The sequence below is a fragment of the Salvelinus sp. IW2-2015 genome, linkage group LG16 (assembly GCF_002910315.2).
Source record: "Salvelinus sp. IW2-2015 linkage group LG16, ASM291031v2, whole genome shotgun sequence".
NCBI classification, from domain to species: Eukaryota; Metazoa; Chordata; class Actinopteri; order Salmoniformes; family Salmonidae; genus Salvelinus; species Salvelinus sp. IW2-2015.
In genome coordinates, this window is record NC_036856.1 from 20,888,544 (window position 1) to 20,912,516 (window position 23,973).

The 23,973-nt window shown below is 46.2% G+C and overlaps 1 protein-coding gene across 1 annotated transcript in view; it reads left to right on the forward strand.

The window, feature by feature from the left end:
- Positions 1–23,973, forward strand: part of LOC111975313 (xenotropic and polytropic retrovirus receptor 1 homolog) — a 100,864-nt gene that overhangs the window by 38,409 nt on the left and 38,482 nt on the right. The gene's annotated exons all lie outside the window — the stretch shown is intronic.

Genomic DNA, 23,973 nt, shown 5'->3' on the forward strand with positions numbered 1-23,973 from the left:
CCCCTAAATAAACGGCCAGACCGGGAAAAGGGGCAGCACCGGAAAGGGGCAGCACCGGACAAGCGGCAGCACCGGCAAGGGGCAGCACCGGACAAGGCAGCCCCAGGATAAGGGCAGCACCAGGATAAGGACCAGCACCGGGACAAAGGGCAGCACGGGACAAGGCAGCACCGGACAAGGGGCAGGTCCCGGCTATATGCTCAATGCAGATCCTGACTGAACGGCTCTCGACGCTCATGGCTGGCTGACGGCTCTCGACGCTCATGGCAGGCTGAACGGCTCTCGACGCTCATGGAGGCTGACGGCTCTCGACGCTCATGGCAGGCTGACGGCTCTCGACGCTCATGGCAGGCTGACGGCTCTCGACGCTCATGCAGGCTGACGGCTCTTGGCTGCTCAGGCTCTCTGACGGCTCTGGCTGCTCATGGCTCTCTGACGGCTCTTGGCTGCTCATGGCTCTCTGACGCTCTGCAGCTCATGGCTCAGCTGACGGCTCTCAGATCCTGTCGGCTGACGGCTCTGGCAGATCCTGTCTGGCTTGGCGGCTCTGGCAGATCCTGTCTGTCGGCGGCTCTGGCAGATCCTGTCTTGTTGGCGCGCTCTGGCAGGATCCTGTCTGGTTGGCGGCTCTGGCAGATCCTGTCTAGGTTGGCGGCTCTGGCAGATCCTGTCTGGTTGGCGGCTCTGGCACGATCCTGTCTGACGGACGGCTCTAGCGGCTCTGTCTGGCGGGCGGCTCTAGCGGCTCCTGTCTGGCGACGGCTCTGTAGGCTATGGCAGACGGGCGCTTTGCAGGCTCATGGCAGACGGGCGGCTTTGGCAGGCTCATTGCAGACGGATGGCTCAGACGGCGCTGGGAGACGGATGGCTCAGATGGCGCTGGGGAGACGGATGGCTCAGATGGCGCTGTGAGACGATGGCTCAGATGCGCTGGTGAGACGGTAGCTCAGATGGCGCTGGTGAGACGGATGGCTCAGATGGCGCTGGTGAGACGGATGGCTCTAGCCGGATAATGCGCACTATAGACCTGGTGCGTGGTGCCGAACTGGGGCACCGCGGCCTAAGGACACGCACCTGTTCATACTATTTGCGGGAGCAGGGGACGGGCACACTGTATTCTCAAGCCCCACTCTATAACCTGAGATGGCTACCGGCAACTGGTGACGCCGGGCTGAGGACAAGCACATCAGGATTAGTCAGGGAGAGAAGAAATACAGTGTGTACAGGGCGTCTGAAGACGCACATGGTAGCCTTGTTGCGTGGGGCCCGGAACTGAAGCACCGGGCTATACCGCATTACACGCACTACAGCGACGAGTGCGTTGAGGAGGAGGAACAGGGCTCTGGAGATGCACTGGAAGCCTGGTGCGTGTGTCGCATGGGTGTACCCAAGGCGTGGGACGGGAAAGTGGCGCCGGAAATACCGGACCGTGGCAGGCGTACTGGCCTCTCCTTAGCACTGAGCCTGCCAACCTTACCTGGTTGAATGCTCGCCGGTCCGCCCGCCCAGTTGGGGGCGGTCGAATAACCCGCACCGCTGTGTAAGGCGAACCGGGGAAACCATGCGTAAGCAGTGAGCCCATTGATGCCGGCCGAGGAGACGTACTGTGTGCCAGCAGTCATGCTAGGGCCGGCTTCATGAATCCGGGCTCAACTACTCAATCTAGCCTTGGCAGTCTGCGGGGAGGTGGAATTAATACCCCGCGACGGGCTATGCACATCGTACAGGAGACCTGTGCCCCTCTGGGTTTCTAGTGCGTAAACACGGTGTCCTGCCCGTACTCTGCTCTCACGGTAAGTACAAGCGAGTCGGGCACGCAGGTCTCGCTACCTGACTTCAGCCACTCTCTGCTTCTAGCCCCCCCCCAAGAAATTTTTTGGGTTTACTCACAGTGCTTTCTCTACCCGCGTCGTTCGTGCTGCCTCCATGTCGCCGGTATTCCCTCTCGCACCTGCGCCAGAGAATCCACAGGTCGGGCTTCCGCACTTCGCCCTGTGGTCGATCGACCACCTGTCGATCTCGCTCCCACGTCAGGTTGTAGCCCAATCTTTCGCTCCTGTCTCCGCGCTAGCTACCTCATATCGCCGCCTCTCTGCTTTCGCTTGCCTCCCAGCTCAGCTTTGGGGCGGCGCATATTCTCCTGGTTGAGCCACACGGGATCCCGTGCATAGCCGTCCAGGATCGTCCTCCCAATGTTCTCAGGAGTCCTCTGTTGCTGGTGGCTGTTTGACGCATTTCCCCTTGCCAGCGTTAGGTCCTTAGCCGTGGTGGGGTTGATTCCTGTAAGGGCTGTTCGTCTCTTGGCCTCATCCTCAGACGAGGAAGAGGAGAGGGAGCTCACAGACCCAATATGGCTAGCTTTCTAGGGGGAATAGCCATTCCTTTTATTTATAACAGGGACAAAAACTGATGATGATGGCGACACGCAAAACAAACACTTTAAAACAAACTTTACAATAACAAGAAAACGACGCGACGAACCTGAAACATAAACTTAACATAACTAAACATAAACTCACGGACAGGAAACAGACGACATCAAAATGAACGAACAGCCAAACAGTCCGTAAGGTATCGACACGAACGGAAGACATCACAGGAGACAATCCCCACAAAACCAAACAGTGAGAACACCCTACCCGCAAATATGACTCTATAATTAGAGGAGAAGCACAAAACACCTGCCTCTAATTAACGAGCCATACCAGGCAACCAAAAACCAACATAGAAAACCAGATAACATAGACTGCCCACCCAAAACACATGCCCTGACCATAAACACATACAAAACAACATAAAACAGGTCAGGACCGTTACCATTTAATTTGAGCTGCTGAGCTGTGTATATCTTGGAGCTTTTCCAAGACATACTCCATATTGTCTCTGTGGCATTTTCCCTCTTGGTTGTCTCAGGCAGTTTAAGCTTTGTTTTGTCAGCTTGCAGTTGATATAGTTTCAGTGCATGTCTTACACTGAGCCTTTTTCTAAGTACATAATTCTCTGCTTATTCATTTATGAATTTGATTTACATATCTCTCCAGCAAAACGGTTGGTTACAGCAAAATCGTGTTAGGCTTTGTTTAGTCACGGCGTGTGTATGTGTTGCCTGTGTGAATATTCACCACCGCTTCCTCTCTCTGAACAATAACTAATGCCGTGGAGGTAGGCTCTCTGGGGCTGGGTGAGTTAGCACTGAAGCTTCTCCACTCCCTTTCAATGGGACTAAGGAAGATTGAGCTTTTAGCTAGGGAGAGAAAGCTGCTCCTCTGTAGTACAGATACAGGTAATTGCCAAAATCAAAGAAGCCGCTGTCTCAGGCTCTGCTCCAGAATCTCCCATAAGTGTTCAATTGGGTTGAGATCTTGTGACTGAGACACACACACACACCCTTTAAACCCCCTATACTCCTTTGAGACACCTCTTTCAAAGTCACTGAGATCTCTTCTTCTAGCCATGGTAGACAAAATAATAGGCAACTTGGCATTTTTCTACATGACCACACCTGTGTGGAAGCACCTGCTCAATATACTTTGTGTCCCTCATTTACTCAAGTGTTTCCTTTATTTTGCCAGTTACCTGTAGCTCTCATCAACAATAATTCCGACCTGAGGCTCTGTCTGTTGAGTCTAAGACAAATACCTGGGGGAGTCTGTCTAGTCTCTTTGGTGGTGCAGGGATAACATTAAGAATATTGTTTTGCACAGGGAGCAAGGACTTAAGACCACAAAGCACATATCCCTTTAAAAGTCCGGTCACTCTGGAGATACATTTGATGGTTATGCATTTGATTTTATGGTTATTCATTTGATTTGATGGTTATTCATTTGATTTGATGGTTATTCATTTGGGGGCGGCAGCGTAGCCTAGTGGTTAGAGCGTTGGGCTAGTAACCGAAAGGTTGCAAGTTCATAATCCCCGAGCTGACAAGGTCCAAATCTGTCGTTCTGCCCCTGAACAAGGCAGTTAACCCACTGTTCCTAGGCCGTCATTTAAAATAAGAATTTGTTCTTAACTGACTTGCATAGTTAAATAATGGTAAAATAAACATTTATTTGATGGTTATTCGTTTGATTTGTATAAGGGCACAAGGCGAGACCCAAATGCAGACACAGGAGGCAGATGGTAGAGCTCTGATATTTATTATAACAAAGGCCAGTAACAAAGGCCAGTCCAAACAGTACCAGACTTACATCAAATCTCGAGTCTCGAGGTCAGGCCAGGCAGGGGTCAGAAACCAGATCCGAGTCCAAAACAGTACAAGGGGATAGGCAGGCTGGTAGTCAGACTAGACAGGCAGGCAGGTTCGGAGTCAGGACAGGCAAGGGTCAAAACCAGGAGGACTAGAAACAAACAGAGACTGGGGGGAAAAATAGGAGCAAGGAAAACCGCTGGTTGACTTGGCAAACAAGACGAACTAGCACAGAGAAACAGGAAACACAGGGATATATACACCGAGGATAATAAGCGACATCTGGAAGGGGTGGAGACAATCACAAGGACAGGTGAACCAGATCTGTGTGGGTGTGACAATTTCATAGTTATTCATTTGATTTTATGTAAGTTCTAAATTTGAACACATTTCTCGGCCCATGGATATGTGCCTTTTTGAGTTTATATTTGAATCCATAAAACGGTATGTTTCAGAGGTCATTCAATTACATTTTAGAACAGTGACAAACAATGGCTATCCTCAAGCATGGTGATAGAGACAATGGTTGGAGATTCACTTATTCAGGAATGGAGAGACAGAGGAAGACTGGAGTAATGGAGATGAACGCTATAGGAACCTGGATAAATGACCTATAATCTATAGGCCTAGTTTTTAAGCTTGTGAGTACAGGAGGAGCCCTCTCAGACAGCTGAAGAGGACAGCCCATGTGTAAGTGTTTGTACTCCATGTGCTCGAGGAGAGCCCTTGGAAACAAAGAGCATCATTGAGTGTTAGTGTGTGAAACAGCAGTCAGTCAGCCTGTTGGGCGTGTGCCTCACACACAGTCCACTCATTATCAGAGGAAGGGTTAGGACTAAACACTCATGCTAGTCCAGATGATTACAACAAATGATCCATAGACACATACCATATTACTGGAGTATTACAGATCCCCAGGGTTCTGCATTATGGACACTCCCTCATTACAGGAAAATATGTGTGTAAAATACGAAAATACAGATGTTTTAGTAAACATAGGATTGTGTGTGTGTGTGTGTGTGTGTGTGTGTGTGTGTGTGTGTGTGTGTGTGTGTGTGTGTGTGTGTGTGTGTGTGTGTGTGTGTGTGTGTGTGTGTACATCGATAGATGTGCGGTTGAAAGGGGTCTTTTGAACTTCATGACTGGACTGGTCTTTTGTTGTCTGTCTCTCAAACCCCCCCCCTCTCTCCCCCTCCTCCCCCCCCCCCCCCCTCCTCGCATCCACAGACTGACTGACTTTCATCTTCTTCTCTCTTCGATGGGTTTGTGTGTGTCGCTATGTTTATTGTACATGTGTGTGTGTGTTTATCCTCCCCACCTGTCCTTAGAGGTGCTGTGAGAGATTTTATAACTGTGAGGAATGCTATTATTCCTGTTGCCTTGGCCCTCTTTTCGTCTGGACTATGGCACAGTGTGTGTGTGTTCATGTGTGTGTGCCCATCTCTGTGTGTTTTCATCTTTGTTTGTGAGCTCACATGTATATTTGTGAATATGAGTGTTGTGTGTCTGCCTCAGCTATGGATGAAAACCATGAAGAGGAACCTTTAACCTGTTGTCTTAATGTCATTAATGGGCCGGCCAGCACATCATGTGTGCCTTAGCAGTCTACTCACTGGAGATGACTAGTCCCCTCCCCCGAGACACATGCAGCCTGCTAACAGTATTGAAATGAAATGTATGTATTCAAACAAGGTTATAAAGGTCACCACAAGGCTTTGGTGGTGGTTAGGAGGTGGGTGGGGGGATTGTGGATACTGTCAAACCTCAGGAGAACATTGTGAATTAACATACTGCAGCAGTTCATGTTTTTTGCTGAGAATGACAGAAAACACAGACAAATGTGATTTCTTTCTTCATCGGCTGCTCATTTATCTAATGAACCGTTAAATTGGCTCAAGGATTTCCTTATTAAAGAGAGTCCAGTGGGAAAAACACAAATAATTGAATCGTAGAGATTGACAGCAAGATGTATGCACCATAATCCACAGCGTACTCAGCTCTTGCTGGGACACTGCCTACAGTACAGTACCCTCCTCTGTTTACTCCTCTAAAACCAAGCGCATCAAGCTGATATACAGTATGTACCTCACTCAGACAGCAGGCAGCCTTCAGTCAGAACGGAGTTGGACCAATCAGAGGGGAGAGAGGGGGAGTGGGTCTCATTATGAATCACTCAGGAGGGCTAGCCCTGTAATGAGGATGTGGGGGGAGGCACAGAGTAGAACAGGCCAAATCAATAACAAAGGCCTACGCTGCATTACCATTCAGTGTGATAGCTGTGATAGCGTTTAGGAAGACATTATTAGCATGTTCATTTCCATGGCTATATAAAGTGATTTTACCTCCGTCTCGCTCATAACTGGATGGTTCCACAGGGAGCTCTTGCGGAGAATGAAGCTGTTGATATTTTAAGGGTATCGCTGGGATGCTTTGTTATGTCTGAGTGGTGTGTCAGACCTGGGATAACCACCAGGATTATATCTTTCACTCTCTAAAAGGGTGGCCCTTCATATCTAAGCAGTTGCAGTGTTGTTCTCTGCAGGCCTGTCTTTCCTGACAGCCTAGGCTGAAGGCAAGAGGCAAAAGGGTAGATAGACTGAGTTGAACTCTCTAATGACTTTCGTTTAGCCTCTGCGCAGACAGAGGATCTTTGCCCCACGGACACTGCTGCAGAGAGAGCAGGGAGCCAGGAATAGAGCCTGGGGTCGCCTAAGTCTGTGGTAGAGTGACAGTGTCTAGGCCTGCTGACATCCACCCCAGCTCTACTCCCAGTGTTAATCCCTGGAGACAGGGGGATGGGGAGCTAGCCACAAGGAACTACGCCAGCACCTCCGGTAAACAGGAATCTGACACCTCGACCACAAAGTGGGAGGACACACACATATAAATGACAGGGATAAATGATTCTACTACCATGGACCAGGAACACGTATCACTGCCGGTGTTCACCTTGTGTGCTGTCAGATTGTCTCCCGTCTAATCCTACTGTCAGGGAATCCTAACATTCTAAGCCTCATCCTAACATTCTAAGCCACACTAAACCTCATTGTCTAAAATTAGTCGGCCGTTGGTTTCACTGCCATCCAATAACATCCAGCCTTGTTATGTGCCCTGTGTGAGACCTGCATAGTGTGGGCTTTCTGTGTGATATTGACAGGATTCAGAGTCACTGGTTGATGTGCCCTGTGTGAGACCTGCANGAGTCACTGGTTGATGTGCCCTGTGTGAGACCTGCATAGTGTGGGCTTTCTGTGTGATATTGACAGGATTCAGAGTCACTGGTTGATGTGCCCTGGAGTGTAGAGCCTCAGCTCCAAATGGACCCCCTCCCTCCTCCCTCTCTGCTGTTTATTAATGTCTGGGTTCATTAAGTGAACCTGAGCAGCAGCAGGTCTCTGTTAATGTTTCACTGGCCCAGGTAATACTCACAGTTCACTGAGGCTGACTGAGCTTCAGGGGCCTTCCACCACTCATTGTGTGTGTGTGTGTGTGTGTGTGGGGTGGGGGGTGAGTTTGTGTGTGAGTTTTTAATAGACGTTAACATCACCGTGGGGAACTCTCATAGTGAATGAGTTTGATGAAGAGGGCACTGTATAGAAAACATCAAACATTACAGAGCAATATCAAACTGACAGACAGGGCCAAAAACACTCAACACCTTTCAGAAACCACCAAATCAAATCAAATTGTATTGGTCACATACACATAGTTAACAGATGTTAATGCAAGTGTAGCAAAATGCTTGTGCATCTAGTTCCGATAGTGCAGTAATATCTAACAAGTAATCTAGCAATTCCACCACAACTACCCAATACACACAAATTTAAAGGGATGGAATAAGAATATGTACATATAAAGTCCATAGATTCTGAGTGCTGTATTTGTAAGGTGTTGACTATAAACCCAAGTGACACTTAGGAATAATTTTGGCAAGGAATTCATCCAAAACAACTGGAGACCATTTTGGTACAACAGCTTAGATATGTTCACTTCTATCTAAATCCTCCTGTATGATGTAAATAGGTTGCCACGTCACTGACTACACAGTGCTCCTATAATTGAATCCACCGAGGACACATGTTGAGTGGGGTCAATGTCATAAAATCAATAGAATTAGGTTATGGATGGTAGAAGATTATACCTGTAAATAAAATCCATGCAGTTGCAATACAGTATCCTATCCATCATGATAAATGTGTTTTTCTTGAGGACACTTCTTCTCCATGCGGGCGTTTTAGGGTCCCTCTAGGACTGTTTTAATGAATAAACGATCAGATGTGATTGTGCTCCCGGCCTCCAATGAAAGATAGTCAGTCACATCAATCAGCGGGTGTGGCACGCTGATATCCCCAGGCCTGGCTGGGGAGAGGAGAGGAGGGGACGGAGGCTGATCTCCTAGGGCCTGGCTGGGGAGAGGAGAGGAGGGGACGGAGGCTGATATCCCCAGGCCTGGCTGGGGAGAGGAGAGGAGGGGACGGAGGCTGATATCCCGCAAGGCTGGTGGGGAGAGGAGAGGAGGGGACGGAGGCTATATCCCCAGGCTGGCTGGGAGAGAAGGAGAGGAGGGGAACGGAGGCTGACTCCTCGGCATGGCTGGGGAGAGGAGAGGAGGGAGGGGGAGGCTGATCTCCCAGGGCCTGGCTGGAGAGAGGGGAGGAGAGGGGGAGGCTGATCTCCCAGGGCCTGGCTGGAGAGAGGAGAGGGGAGGAGAGGGGGAGGCTGATCTCCCAGGGCTTAGCTGGTCACAAAGAGCCTAGATTCCTTTCTCCATCAGCTCTGTGTTTTTAGAACTGCCATGATTAATGCAATAATGCAGACCCTCTTAACCTCCCCTCTCTTCTGTACATTATACACATGCACAAACACTCTCACTGTCTCAAACATGCACACACACACACTCCCACACGGCACACCCATGCGGTGTCACATGATTCTAGCTCCCTTGGAAACGAAGACAAAGACTTCAGAGATTAGTTAACCGATAGTAATTAGGAAGTGGTACACTGCATCAACAAGCTCCTCCTATAAGCAGTCTGATTGAGCACAATGGCAGCCTTATCGTTAGCCTTCCTAGTAGCTACTACACACAGTTTTCTCAGGTGGCTTGAGATCTCCAAGCGATAAGGATAAAGTGTGGATGTTTTTTTACACATGACTTCCCAGTAGAAGGCTCAGTCTAAAAGGGTTTTCATGTTACATTGCCAACATGAAGTCATACTGTACTTACCAGGGGCGCAACTTTCACTGGGGATGGGGGCATGTCCCCTCCTCCACATTCTGAAATTGCATTTTTGTCCCCCCCAGTTTTATCATTGGAATGTGATACAAAACGAGGCAACGGTGTGCTTTAGGACCATGCGGACGCCGCCGAGCGGTCAGGTAGGCTGTTTGGAGTGTTAAATATGTCCCCCCCACTTCTAAAACCAAAGTTGCACCCCTGGTAACTACACACTGCACTGCCTGAGGAAAGGGCATGGTCACTAGTGGACTCAATTCCTCTGTCTGTCAGTCTGTGTCTATCCTAAATTCCTTTTGTACATTGAATGCTGTATTTGTCATGTTTCATGCCATTCCCAATCTCATTTCATTGCAATCATTTCTGCTGCCCTTTTCACCCCTCAGTGAGATTAGCTATCCCAGCCATTATAGGAGTGATATTGATTGTGAGGCATACTGAGAGGGGTGTTGCTTGCCATGCAATACAAAGATACTGGACTTGCCTGGTCAATGCCCATTGATCATTTTTTGCTGACTGCTTGCAGTGTGCAGATTTTCTTTTCAACGTACATCATGTGAAAGTAAAGGGATTTTTTAAAAATCCCATAGTTTCCTTTCTGTCAAGATAATGCATATTATGGATGTCTGCCTGATCTGAAATCAAACTGGGGAAAATTATGAATACTGAAACCGCATCATGTACAATCACTGAAACAACCCCCAGACCCTTTCACTCATTTCCCCTCAACACTACCCACCAACACACCATCACTCCAGGGCCTGGAGTGGGGCGGCAGTGTAGCCTAGTGGTTAGAGCGTTGGGCCAGTAACCAAAAGGTTGCTAGATCGAATACCTGAGCTAACAAGGTAAAAATCTGTCGTTCTGCCCCTGAACAAGGCAGTTAACCCACTGTTCCTAGGCCGTCATTGTAAATAAGAATTTGTTCTTAACTGACTTGCCTAGTTAAATACATTTTTTTTTTTTGACTCGCTCACATCCACTCGCTCACACCCACTCCCTTAGACTCACAAACACACACATCCATGGACACCTGCTCATTCGCATGCATGCGCACACATTCACGTGAAAGCAATTGGCTGCATCAATGGAAAAGCCTCACTCCTGTAGATGGTTGCTAATGGCTACACGGTCCAGGGAAGGACACGGAGCGAGATGTCGATAATGACAATGTCACTCCCAGTGAACCCACTAAAATGGAACAGCTATTTTCTGCCAGACAGCCAGGTGATGGCTGTATTATTATTTTCAGCAACAACTGTTGTAAAGGGTGAAATATAAAGAAAGAGAAGAGAAAGATGTGTCTTTTTCTGCTGGATCTAATCAACACATTCTGTCAGAACATTCAAATGATATTCAGGTCAAATTAGATTGTGCATGTAGTTATTTTTTTTGTCAGTTGTAAAGAAGATTAGTTCCATGCATTTCTATGCAAAGTTTGTAATTATGTGGTTAATATTTTTTGATAGTTAAGGCGTATGGGTTCAGAACCTCCCTAGTAACAGTGATGAGGCGCTCGTTAACCCTGGCCAACAGAGAAGAGCCTGGGAGATTAGGCTCTGAGACTTCATTTCATCACACTGACTGGAATGCCAGTCGTTTCCAAGGGAACATGATACAATAGCAAACATCTCTCAGCAGTACCAATATATTTCTTGCAGACAATTCATTCTCTCTACCTACAGTGTCTCCAGGTTGGAAACAGAGCAATGAATTGCCCTATGCCTCTGGCTCAGACCCCACAGCTCTGTTGTGCCTCTAGACATTATGAAATATGTTAGCGAAGTGAATCACCAGCCTAGTGATGTGGCTAAATGAACCGGGTCCACTGTGTTCACTGTGACTGTGTTCAGTCTGCATAGCTCAGAGGTTGTCGCTATAGACTTTACAGCAGCAGCATCAGCAGTAGCAGTGTTGTTTTCCCTTGAATGCAGAGCTGTGAACACCGCCCTTATCCCTTCCACCTGAGTGCACAGCAGTGAGAGAGGTAGGAGGGCGGAGCCATGGAGCCAGGGAAGAAGCCTTCTCTCAGTCTAACCTCCATCGGGGAGGGAAATGAGACATCAAGAGGACAGCCAGCCGGTTCTGATCCTTAGCGCTGCACGTGTCTTAAAGATGGTTATTAATATCAATCTGTCTGATGAGATGAGAACAGAAACATTATTGTCTTAATAAGCCCGGCAGACGGTCCCTAATGAGGCGTGGCCATATAGACCTGCCCTCCTAATGCGGTTGTTTATGGGAGTGGTCCTCAGATCACACAAAGGAAGACAGGATAAACGTCTGAACACAGAGGAAATGCATTTCTGAGGCAATGAGGTTTTGGGGTTGTCCCAACCGTCTTGTCCCAGATCTCCACCTCTATTCCACTCTCTGCCCCAAGGTGATTACCCCATCATAATGCACACAATAATAAAATGTAATGGGGGCATTTTAATTAATTACACACTATTAAATGGTCATTGAATAGGAGATAAAGAAATGTTTTGAATAACTGAACATTTTCGAGGAGCTAAAGTACTGAGATGTGATCCATCTGGGATTGACAGTAGCGTCAGTGTCTCTAGAGCTTCTCTATTCAGGTCAATGACTTCTCTTTAACTGGACTCTGATCTCATTACAGACTGGATCTAATCTCAGATGTCAGCCCCTCACTTGCAGGGAAGATATTTCCAAGCATGCACACTGCACATCCAGACCATTATCTTGCCCAGTTCAAATTGTAGCATTCAATTTAGCTACAGTTCAAGTTATTAGACTTTGCCCTCAGTCATCGGCCAGTGAATGTTTACTTTTTATTTTGAATAATTGACAAGATTATCAGACATTGCATTTGATTTATCATGAAATGTCTTCGGTCCTGATGATAAGAAAATGTAGATGCAGTTTCTCCTCGTGTAGAAATGTAAGCAGGCTGTTAGCATCAGTAAGAGCTAGCTGTCCTATTTAGGCTGATGGAGGACAGATCAACATTTCTCTCCTCTGTTGTTATGCCTCAGGAGGACCACAGGCGCTGGTGTCTGTGGAGAGTTGGCAAACACTGCCAGGCTCTGGACATCTGCTGGGAGAGAAGACTATTCTCTGATGAGACCTGGCATCCCCCCCTCCCCAGACTGCTCCTCTCACAGGAACACGTGGAGTCAGAGCTCTGCACCAGGGCATGTGGAGCCATCTTGTCTGGGGTCTGTGCCGGGGTCAGCATGGTGCAGTGTATTGGTCAGCTCAGCTCTCCTGCAGAGAACAGCCATACCTCACTGCCTCGTCCCTCAGCTCTTCATGTTGTGACATTTAAAATGGGATGAGACTGTTTCCCAAAGCAGACCAGGCCACCTGATTTCATGCGGTGCAGTGCTACATGCTGATGTATGCAGTGACAGTCCTGTTAATTCACAGGCACGGCTACGCTGCTCCACAGAGGAGGAGGGAGAAATTGTTAATTGTCTAATTATCATGCAAGCATATATCTCTGAAATAATTGAAAGCACAGCCCTGCTCCTGCCTAATGTTCTAGCTGCGTGGCTCATGTGACTTGGTTGTGTAGCATCCCAGAGCGGATTTAGCTTATTCTGCAGGGTCATGTTTTTTCTTTGAAAGATCCTCCTTGAAATAATAGCTCATCTCTTTGATTGGATTTGTCTCTCCTATTAGTGCTGCGTGACTGTGCATGCTGAGAACATAATGCTTATCTCATTCCCTTTACTGGAGCAGTACCAAACTAATAAAAAGCAATATCATCTGAGATGCCTAACATGATAATGAGAATGTGTTCGCCTATTCGAAATGAAATACAGTACAAAAGCATTTACATATTAATAGCCAGGAATTCTATATTGTAGTTGAAATACAACACATGCTATGATTATGATACATGATAGAAAACATGTTGTGGTTCAGGTTGAATTATTCCACCTCCAGGATCTGTGTTCTTGATTCATTTCCCCAGTCTTTACATCCTTGTGATTTCACTGTCACAGTTGGACACTTGTGGTACTTGTGGGGAATCTCCAACATGTATTTCTATATATTCCCTAGGTAGATGATTCTGTTTGATATTGTTCTTCAAAGAACTCCCTGTTTATACATCTACATCCACACAGCCATCACTGCACACTCCATATGTGGCTTGTATTTAGTATGTGTACAACAGTTCTTGAATTTTATTTCAATGGGTATGTATGCAGGTATGCAGAATTGTAATTTAGAGTGACGGGTTGAAAATAGCAGATTTTGTCATTGATAAGGGCCTAAATTGGAATGCAGTAGCTGTACAGTAACATGCTATACATGACGTCAGAGCTCAGGTTCTCCACTTCACAGCGTTGTATGGGTTTTGACTGACAGCCATGAAAACTTGAGCACTGCGCACGACAAGAAGATGCCCCCATCCCTCCTGCTAATTGGGCTACTTTTTGCACATGTGTTGTTGTCTGAGGAGGGAAATGCTGTAAATGGAGAGGAGTGGATGTGTTCTGAAAGATGAGACGTTGAGGATTATAATAAATAGCACTTAGGTGTGTGGTTTGGTTGTATTACATCAGAGTTCAAATGTGCGCTTCACATTTCCATATTTGAGAACTTATGTAATTTACTGCATCAACGTTTATGATCGCTATGTTTGATGTACAGTTACAAGATGACATGGCGTTGTACCCTGGGTTGCCCTGTACTGAATGAGCCCGTGTTTATTTCATTGTGAAGACAATTAGCCGTGAAACACACACTCAAATTAACTCAGGACTCCATTATATGCGCATCAAAATTACAATCTGTTTGTCTGAAGTGTCTTCTGAAAGCCTAACACTGTAAAATTGTATTTTATAACTTAGCTAGCCATGTTGGCAATAGAATAAGCTTTCAAATCATGCCCACCTGACCCAGTTTTGCGATTTATAATGGAACATTTTTAGATTGCGTTAACAACAACAGTAATTGTGGGATAGTGGGGACGCAGGGCAGTGTTCCAAAGTGTGCTTGCTTCAGTTCCTCAATGGCAAAACTGGCAGAGCTCAAAAAAGAACCTTATAGTTGAAGGCTCTTTCTATGAGTCATAAAAGTGCATCTTTCTCAAACCCTTGCATCAACAGTGTAATGTTTAGATTCAGTCTTGTGTCTGGTGAACTGTTGTGTCCTCACCTTGGTCTGATCATTTCTACATAATCTTCAAAGTGTTGTCTTTCAGTTGGTACCATGGTCATGCATATGCTTTTTATAGTTCTTCTGTTAGAAACATTTAAATATGGCCCTATCCATACAGGCCAATATCCACGAGTTTAAGGGGTTAAACTGTTTGAAATATTAATCGAAAAGACTCAACAAACTTTGTGAAAAAACATTTAATTCTCCTTCATCAGTTCCATTCCTTTGCTTAAAAGATATAGCAGAGTGACAGACAGTAGCCCGTGAGCCCCTCAATCAGCTCTGTTACCAGCCTGACTTTTCCTTCTGCCTACCTGGGGGAGAGGAGTTACTCAGGAGGGCCCTGATCTTCAAGGAGCCTCTGCATATGGAGCTGTTAGCAGGCAGGGTGAGGTCTGGGCCAAACATCCTCTGGCTGTGAGCACACGAGATAACACTTCACAGCAGCCAGCTTCTACAGGGCAGAGAGACAGAGAGAGAGAGAGAGAGAGAACAACTAGGACATAAGAAAGGGCAGAAACTCTAGCAGGAGAGCTTATCAAGGCTAAGAGATGGTCACTTTCTCAAGTAAACCAGTGAGTTGAGATCAACAGACATGCCTAGTTGTATTCAGTTGTAGCCCACTGCTTCCTCTGCCTCTGACCTCCCATCCTTATGAGGACAGGGGGGACACAGTAAGTGGAGGAGATTTAAAGCCTTGTTAGCTAAATGGAAGAAGTGATTAACATTCCCATCATAGTCAATATGCTTCCTGGTCTGTGGGTTTCTTTATGCCTGGCTGGAGGATTGTGTGGTCTACTTCCTCTGTGGCCTCTGTAACTCCTTCTGACTCTGTCCTCCTCCTTCTTCCACAGCTCAACTATTAAATAAGCCCCTTAGTCTAAATGACTCAGTCTATACTGCGTAGAGAGAGGCTCACTGGGTGTGTATGCACTGTGGTGCTCTGAGGGCTATGTATGCAGTGGATTGCCCTAAATGCTGTAACTGTCCGACTGTATCACAGTGGTGATGGAAACAGTGCAGAGCAAGGCAGAGCAGGGCAGTGGTGAATACAACGGCAGTCATACACACTCAGAATCAGATGGTAATTCAATGTTTCCACTTCAGGAGTCCCCAAAACAATTGCAGGAGCATCTTTAGGTCAAGGGAGAGACACGGCAATAATAAATATGGCATAAACGACCCATGTTGTAAGAAGCATCTTGTTGTCAGACTCTGATTGGTCATTGTCTTGACTTATAGAGGATGGACAACAGAACTCTGGAAGGTAATTGGGTCAAAGCTATTGTGAAAGTTTTACTATAGTACTATATGGAGGAAAATTGAAGAAGTTCTAATGAAAGTATGACAAAATTCCCTTTGGTTTAGGAGCGTTGCTCTAATGCGGTTTGAGGGATGTAGGCTATGTTAAAGGGATACATTAAAACATCCTTCTATGGGTGAGAGGAGAGAAGCCAATTTGCCTTTAATTCATGGTTTTGACATTCATTCCTATCATGGTGCAGAAATTGCTTTTTTCTTATCCGAAATGTATTTACTTCACTCAAAAGCTGTTTCAGAACATTGGACAGCGCTTCCACCTACAGTACAATAGCAAACGGATCTCCCGTTTTTTTTTTGTAACATTCTCAGTGCGTGCACTTCAAAGGAAGGGATGATTTTCAGCTCAATCAACAACTGCCTTTTTTCCTTAAGACATGGCATATATTAACAAAAGCAATAAAAGGCATTCACTACCTCCAGCATAATCTAGTTAGCTGCAGTGTGTTTTATTAAGTAGTGAACTGGTGAATGTTTCATGATTCATTCTCCCTGTGTGTCTCTTTGTCTCACTGAGCTGGTGTAATATTCCATATTATATCCTTCTCCTGTCTCAGTATCCCTCTTGGTCCCTCAGATCATTTCATATCCCATCTGGTCTTGACTCCTTCCTGCCACTAATGTATTCAACTGGTGCAATATCTGCAGGCTGCCGGGAATCCAACCTAAACACACACACACACACACACACACACACACACACACACACACACACACTGACCAATGCACTGGATAAACAAACACCTCTCTCAAGTTGTTAAGTGGCCTCTTGAAAAGTGATTCCTCCCTTACTATTACTACTGTGTTTGAGTTGCTTACTTAGCAAGCAGTTTTTATTTATACTCCTCCTAATTTGGGCTGATAAACCACTCCAGACCTACAGTAGCAGGCTAGCCTAGTTAATGTTCATTCTGAATGGTCTCCTGGCTCCACAAACTGCATGATTGTTATAATGAATTGTGGCTGGAGGGGGGAATGGGAAGAGGAAGAAAGCAGACGAGGGAGGAGGAGTTGGGTTGGTGTGGGGGTACTGTCTGCATGGTTTTGCTTCATGGTTATCCTGTATGTCTGGAACAAGAGGATGTAGAATGGAAGCACTGCTCTGTGTGAGTGCACTTTCTCTTTCTCACCCAAACAAGGCTTCCTTACTCCTCAGATAGGGGGAAACCTGAGAATAATGCAAGCTGGGGCAGCACCCGAGCACACACACCCACTCTCTCAGTTCAATACAGGAAGGTGATACAATAAGAAAAAGACCCTGTCTAATTTGGGCAGGCCGTAGAGTCCTCACAGCACCCACAATAATAGAGCTTTTAAAAAAGTATATAGCCACTTCTGGTAAAGTTCCATTCCATTAAAATGATTTAACTCAGGTTGAGTGGAAAGAGATGAGGGAAATTAATTTCATGACTATAGTGGCAGTAACTGCACTTTCAGCTAATGATGATGCCAGAAGGACATGGGTGATAAACAGCAATGAGGTGTCATTACATGGCTTAAATGAAGTGTAAAATGACTGGGGCTGATATAGCTGTGTCTGTGTGAGACTCGGAGAAGGATCCATGTCATGTTCTCTTGCCTGGCTACACATTCAGGATAATTGTAACGATTTTCCTCCTCTTCAGATGAGGAGTATGAAGGATCGGACCAATACGCAGCGTGGTAAGTGTCCATGATATTTGAATAAACTGAACACAACAAAATACAAAAATAACAAAGTGAACCACACCAGGCCAAACACATAGAAAACAAACAACCTAGAAAAAAGAACATAGACTGCCCACCCTAACTCACGCCCTGACCAAACTAAAATAGAGACACAATAAAGGAACTAAGGTTAGGATGTGACAAAAATAGGAGATGACGACATCACTGGTCCCAACATAAAGGGGCACATCACCCCTCTCCTCTGGGCCAGTCATACTCCATGTTCCTGTCACACTCCCAGTGATAAAAGCCACAATATGACGATGTTCAGTAAAAACAGAGAAAATGGACTATGGGCATAAAATGGAACACCAATACATCAGCTTGATTTTCTTGTATGGGTCGAACAACTAGGAATAAAGGCTTCCACTTTAGCGGTTGATTAGGCTATATTAGTTAAACAACCCTCTCCTTCGTCTGAAAACTACAGTGCTATATCCTGTAACCCACAACACTTCATGTTTCTTTCTGTATGTGCGTGCGTGTGTGCGTGCGTGCGTGCGTGCGTTCGTACAGCAAGGGAGGGTTAGAGCCTCTGACATGGCGGAGAGCTCATGTTTTCTCATCTCCACAGGGGGGTTAGTGTGAAAGATTTATGTGGAGGCTTGATGGGGTGGGTCAGGAGGGGAGATTTGAGTCAGGTCTGGAGAAGTTGCTAGTGCTCCTCATGATTTATTTACACCACAGAAGGGAAAGGGGCTGCCCACCATTATGCAACCTGCAAGGGAATACACCAAGACTGGTTTTTCTCAGAGAAGCCCAGATTGTGTTTCTGAGAGAAGACCTTGAATGAACACAATGTAGGCAGTAAGTTTAGTCATTTGTCTTCAGATATAGAACATTTTATTCAGATCCCCTTATTTCTCTCACTTTTGACCTGCATAAAGGTCAAGGGGATATCAAAGGCTTTAGAGGGGATTCATGGTTGCTCTCCTATTGTTGTATTGATATTTCATGAGGTAGACTAATATGGTACTGCTTCCACCAGTAACAGACAAGGACGTGTTCCCCACTGGACTGGGCATCACTGATAACAGCTGAGCAAGAGCTGTCCATATTTCTGAACCTCATCTTACAGGAGCACTGGGAACCAGTGAATGCACATAGGGTTAATCATGGCTTGATAAAGCTGGCTGCTAACGGTTTGTGTAGGTTTAGATCCTATTTTTATTAGATGTGCAATTATTGTAATTATTGGGACAGTGAAGCATTTTTTCTTATTTTGGCTCTATACTTCAAAAGTCTGGATTTGAAATGATACAACTAATATGAGGTTAAAGTGCAGACTGTCCACTTTCATTTGAGGGTATTTTTACCCATATTGGGTGAACCGTTTAGAAATTACAGCACTTTTTGTACATAGTGCGTCTCTAACTTTCTCACTCATCATTATTCACGATGAATTCAGGATTATCCATAATAATGGTAGCGTCGACATTCATGTAGAAGTGTTTAGAAACATATTCTATTCTTATTTACAATTAAAGTGACTAAAATTACACAATACATTATTTACCATTAATTTCTATTTGGCACAAAAACAACCAAAACAAACAGCAAACYCATCCAACAAATGTGTAGAGTCACCAGCTTGATGTAGTCATTGCGTAACATGAATATGGGAACAAATACTTCACTTTTTACTACTTTAATAAACATATAAGTGAATTTGTCCCGATGCTTTTGGAGTATAGAAATAAAAATGCTTCACTGTCCCAATAATTAGGGAGGGCATATTCACAAACACATTCTTATGCACACATAAACGACTCACAAACACATCCTTATGCACACATAAACACTCACAAACACATCCTTATGCACACATAAACACTCACAAACACATCCTTATGCACACATAAACACTCACAAACACATCCTTATGCACACAAAACACTCACAAACACATCCTTATGCACACATAAACACTCACAAACACATCCTTATGCACACAAACACTCACAAACACATCCTTATGCACACATAACACTCACAAACACATCCTTATGCACACACAAAACTCACAAACACATCCTTATGCAACACATAACACACAAAACAATCCTTATGCACACATAAACACTCACAAACACATCCTTATGCACACATAACACTCACAAAACACATCCTTATGCACACATAAACACTCACAAACACATCCTTATGCACACACAAACACTCACCCATCCCTCCACAACAGAATAATAAAGTGACTTTCTTTTCCTGGCTGCTCTAAAGCACTTAAGCTTTACTCACTTCCCTCCTGTGACTGCCATGAGCGTCACTAGTTGACGGATTGAAACACGATGGCAAACAGCAGTATGTGGGCCATGCTGGGAAGCCCCTCTGTACTAGGACTGTGGAGCATACCCCATCCGCATCAAGCACCGACAGGAAATGTCCATGATATGCAGCGCTTGTTAACACATCTTAATCAAACTGAAAGCTTACTTTTTAGACTTACTATACCCAGTACCTACTGAAACAAATACACCTAAGAAACCATGAAGAAAAACAAAACAATGGATACTTACCCAGCCTGTCCTCCATGAGACACTCTGTCGTGAGTAAAAGGTTACAAACCTCAGAGCTCCATCATGTCACTATATAGACAAAACATCAAGGAGCTCACCTCAAAAGAAAGAGTAGAACCCTGCTCAGTGCTGACAGAGAAGTGAAATACTKATGTCCAACAAACACTATCAAACACAGCACAAGATGAGGTGGCCAGAGTATCCATCTTCACACAGAGCCCCCAGGGACACAACTATTACTCTCCTAGGAGGCATTTCATCATCATCATCCTACAGCCTGCACCACACACTTACACACACACACACATATCCACCTAAGCGCTCACTCATCCCTGTAATGTTAGGGCAGATACTGCTGCAGGAAGCCATTTAGTGACGGCTGGTGGAGACAGCCTTGGTGTGGCCCAGCCTGTTTGCTCTCTGTGTCTCTGGGTCTTTGTAGCAGAGTGCTGGTTGGGGCAGCAGTGGGCTGGGCTGGTTCCCTTGAGGGATGTTGGCTGTTAGCTGTGCCACAGTACCACTCTGAGGATAATGAGCTCAGGGAGAGGCCCTCCAGAGCTGCCTGTCAGAGGGACACTGGGGAGGATGGTACCATTGGACTATGAGTGGGCTTGGCTGTCGCCTCACCAGCCAGTGGTGCAATAATGAGGCCCCATACAGTGAGAGAGAGAAGACATTGAGTTCAGATAAATACATCTTTGATAAATGGGAATAAACGCACTAAATACCATTATGATTTCACTCGTTTGAATATTTTGTCCGCTGCGATTGAGCTGTTCATTTCTATCRGTTGTTTTAGTTGAAAATAAATTAGCACAGACAGTTTGTACTTTACTCGAACTCTGTGAGCCTAATTATGTTGATTCATGCAGATTTGAGTAAGGTTGAGGTGAAGCAAATGTATGTTATAGAGATGTTTTTGCATCAGAGGCATGGTGAATACTCAATGTGTAGCTGCAGGGACGGGGCTGTTTCAAAGCAGCGCTGCCTCTCGCTCCTTTGTTCTCACACGCCACACATGCTCACGCACACACATATGCGCACACACACTTCCACATGTGCACGAATACACACAGACACAGTCTCCTGGGGACCAGCAGACCTCCTCAGTAGAACTTCAGCGGGGGGAGATAGGGGTCAGTAGAGACTTTCAGCGGGGGGAATAGGGGTCAGTAGAGCATCAGCGGGGGGAGATATGGGTCAGTAGAACTTCAGCGGGGGGAGATATGGGTCAGTAGAGCTTCAGCGGGGGAGATAGGGTCAATAGAGCGTCAGCGGGGGAGATATGGGTCAGTAGAACTTCAGCGGGGGGAGATATGGGTCAGTAGAGCTTCAGCGGGGGAGATAGGGGCAGTAGAAACTTCAGCGGGGGGAGATAGGGGTCAATAGAGCGTCAGCGGGGGGAGATAGGGGTCAGTAGAACTTCAGCGGGGGGAGATAGGGGTCAGTAGAGCATCAGCGGGGGGAGATATGGGTCAGTAGAACTTCAGCGGGGGGAGATAGGGTCAGTAGAGCTCAGCGGGGGAGATATGGGTCAGTAGAACTTCAGCGGGGGGATAGGGTCAATAGAGCGTCAGCGGGGGAGATAGGGGTCATAGAGCTTCAGCGGGGGGAGATAGGGGTCAATAGAGCGTCAGCGGGGGGAGATATGGGTCAGTAGAACTTCAGGGGGGAGATAGGGTCAATAGAGCGTCAGCGGGGGGAGATAGGGGTCAATAGAGCTTCAGCGGGGGAGGATAGGGGTCAGTAGAACTTCAGGGGGGGAATAGGGGTCAGTAGAATTCAGGGGGGGAGATAGGGGTCAATAGAGCGTCAGCGGGGGGAGATAGGGGTCAATAGAGCGTCAGCGGGGGGAGATATGGGTCAGTAGAACTTCAGGGGGGGAGATAGGGGTCAATAGAGCGTCAGCGGGGGGAGATAGGGGTGAGGGGTCACTCCACGGCCCTCTCCCTACCTTTCTCTCCAGGCTTTCATCTCCTCCATTTCCTCTTATAACATAATCTAGGATAATTTCATCCAAAGTCCACATCCCTCTTGTTTCTCTTTCTTCCTTGTCATCTGCCTCCTCCCCCCGTTGTTTTTATGTAGACTAGTTCCAGTGTTCTATCACCTCTTCCTTTGGGATCTTGTATTTGACCTGGTTTTGCAGCGGTATTGCAGTGCCCTGTTCTCACAGGCTTGTTCTCTAAACTTATCCCAGTCTGTGCTGGGAGGACTGGCATCCAGCCAGACGATGTAAAATGGCTAAACTCTCCATTGATATGTCCTGGTCCAAGGTGTGTTGTGACTGCAATGGAATTAGGAAGTGAGGTAGAAATGCTTTCAGAGGCGTAGGCAGAGCGTACTTTCATTCCTCATGCAGATAGCTAGCTGCTGCCTCTCGTCCTCCTCTCGTCCTCCTCTCCTCCTCCTCTCGTCCTCCTCTCGTCCTCCTCTCGTCCTCCTCTCGTCCTCTCCTCCTCCTCTCCTCTATTCCAGACAGAAGGGGATGAGCTGTGTGGGTGTACACTGTAAGGCACTCACACACCCTCCTGACCTCCACTCAACACTGGCTATGACCCACTGATGCCAGCTGTGTCTTACAGCACACACACACTGACCCAGTGAAGATGATACGTTGAAGGTCATCTCAGTCCCTGTTTATGTTCTGTCTCAGTTCAGACAGTTGAGCATGGCTGCTGTTGTTTTCTTTTTGTTCAGTGATGATGTTGTTTTTGATGTTTAATGAGGACTGCAAGATGCCTCTGTCATGAGGTTAGTCTGAACTGCAGTAAGGGGACACATCTCCCCAGCACTATGGGTGTCACAGATCGCTAGGAGTGGTGGGTGTGGAGTTAGGCGCAGAGAGCAGTGCTTCCAATGAATTCGTTTTATTCAGCTGGGCCCAGCCAACAACCAGGCAAAACTGAGTAATAAACCGATAAGTCCCCCAACCAGGGAAAATAACGGACAGCAAACACGTAAGAGCAAAATAATAATACACCACTGACATAAAGGATAAGCCCGCACAACAGCAGGCGGGACCTGGGAGTTAAATAGTCCCTAATTAACAACAAATAAGATACAGGTGAAAACCATCAAGACAAAACCAACAGAAAAGAAAAAGGAATCGGTGGCAGCTAGTAGACCGGTGACGACGACCGCCGAGCGCCGCCCGAACAGGGAGAGGAGCCACCTTCGGTGGAAGTCATGACAATGGGAGTGAATCATCATATAAAGTCCCTTATGAAGAAGTTTCAACCACTGAACATGATTCAATTCACTAATTATTGATATACAGATGTTTTTCTAATTTTTTATGTAAAGCTGCGCATCGCTTGACTGGCTCACTGACTCCAAGGAAAATGTTCACAGCCTTTTACTGAACACAATCACAGTCTCTCRTTGGATTCTCGCTCTGTATGCAGGTGAATAGAGCAGGAATATTGACAGCCTACACAGCCTTAGGCATCTTTTTGTTATTACTAAGAACAGAATTGAATGCCTCTCCATCTAAAGGTTTCAACTTGCATTAAAGGGCCATTTCATATGATAGGTTAGCTAACATTTCTATTATAACCCCACTCTTGCACAAACATTTAGCAGAGATAGTGTGATGGAGGGTGTGTGATGTATCCCTGGCTGTGACATTTAGATAGAACATCAATGATGCATCAGTACTGGTGTCAACTAGCAAGTCTGGCCAGACTAACATTGATAAGAGAGTGATCGGGATGAATAATCATTGAAAAATAATAGGTGTTTTAGTAGCAGAGAGAGGATATAGAGAAGCACATTCTCTCAGTGTGCAGATCCTCTTTGTCGCTGTCTTTCTCAGTCCCAGGAGACGAGGCCTGCCTCTTACACTGTGA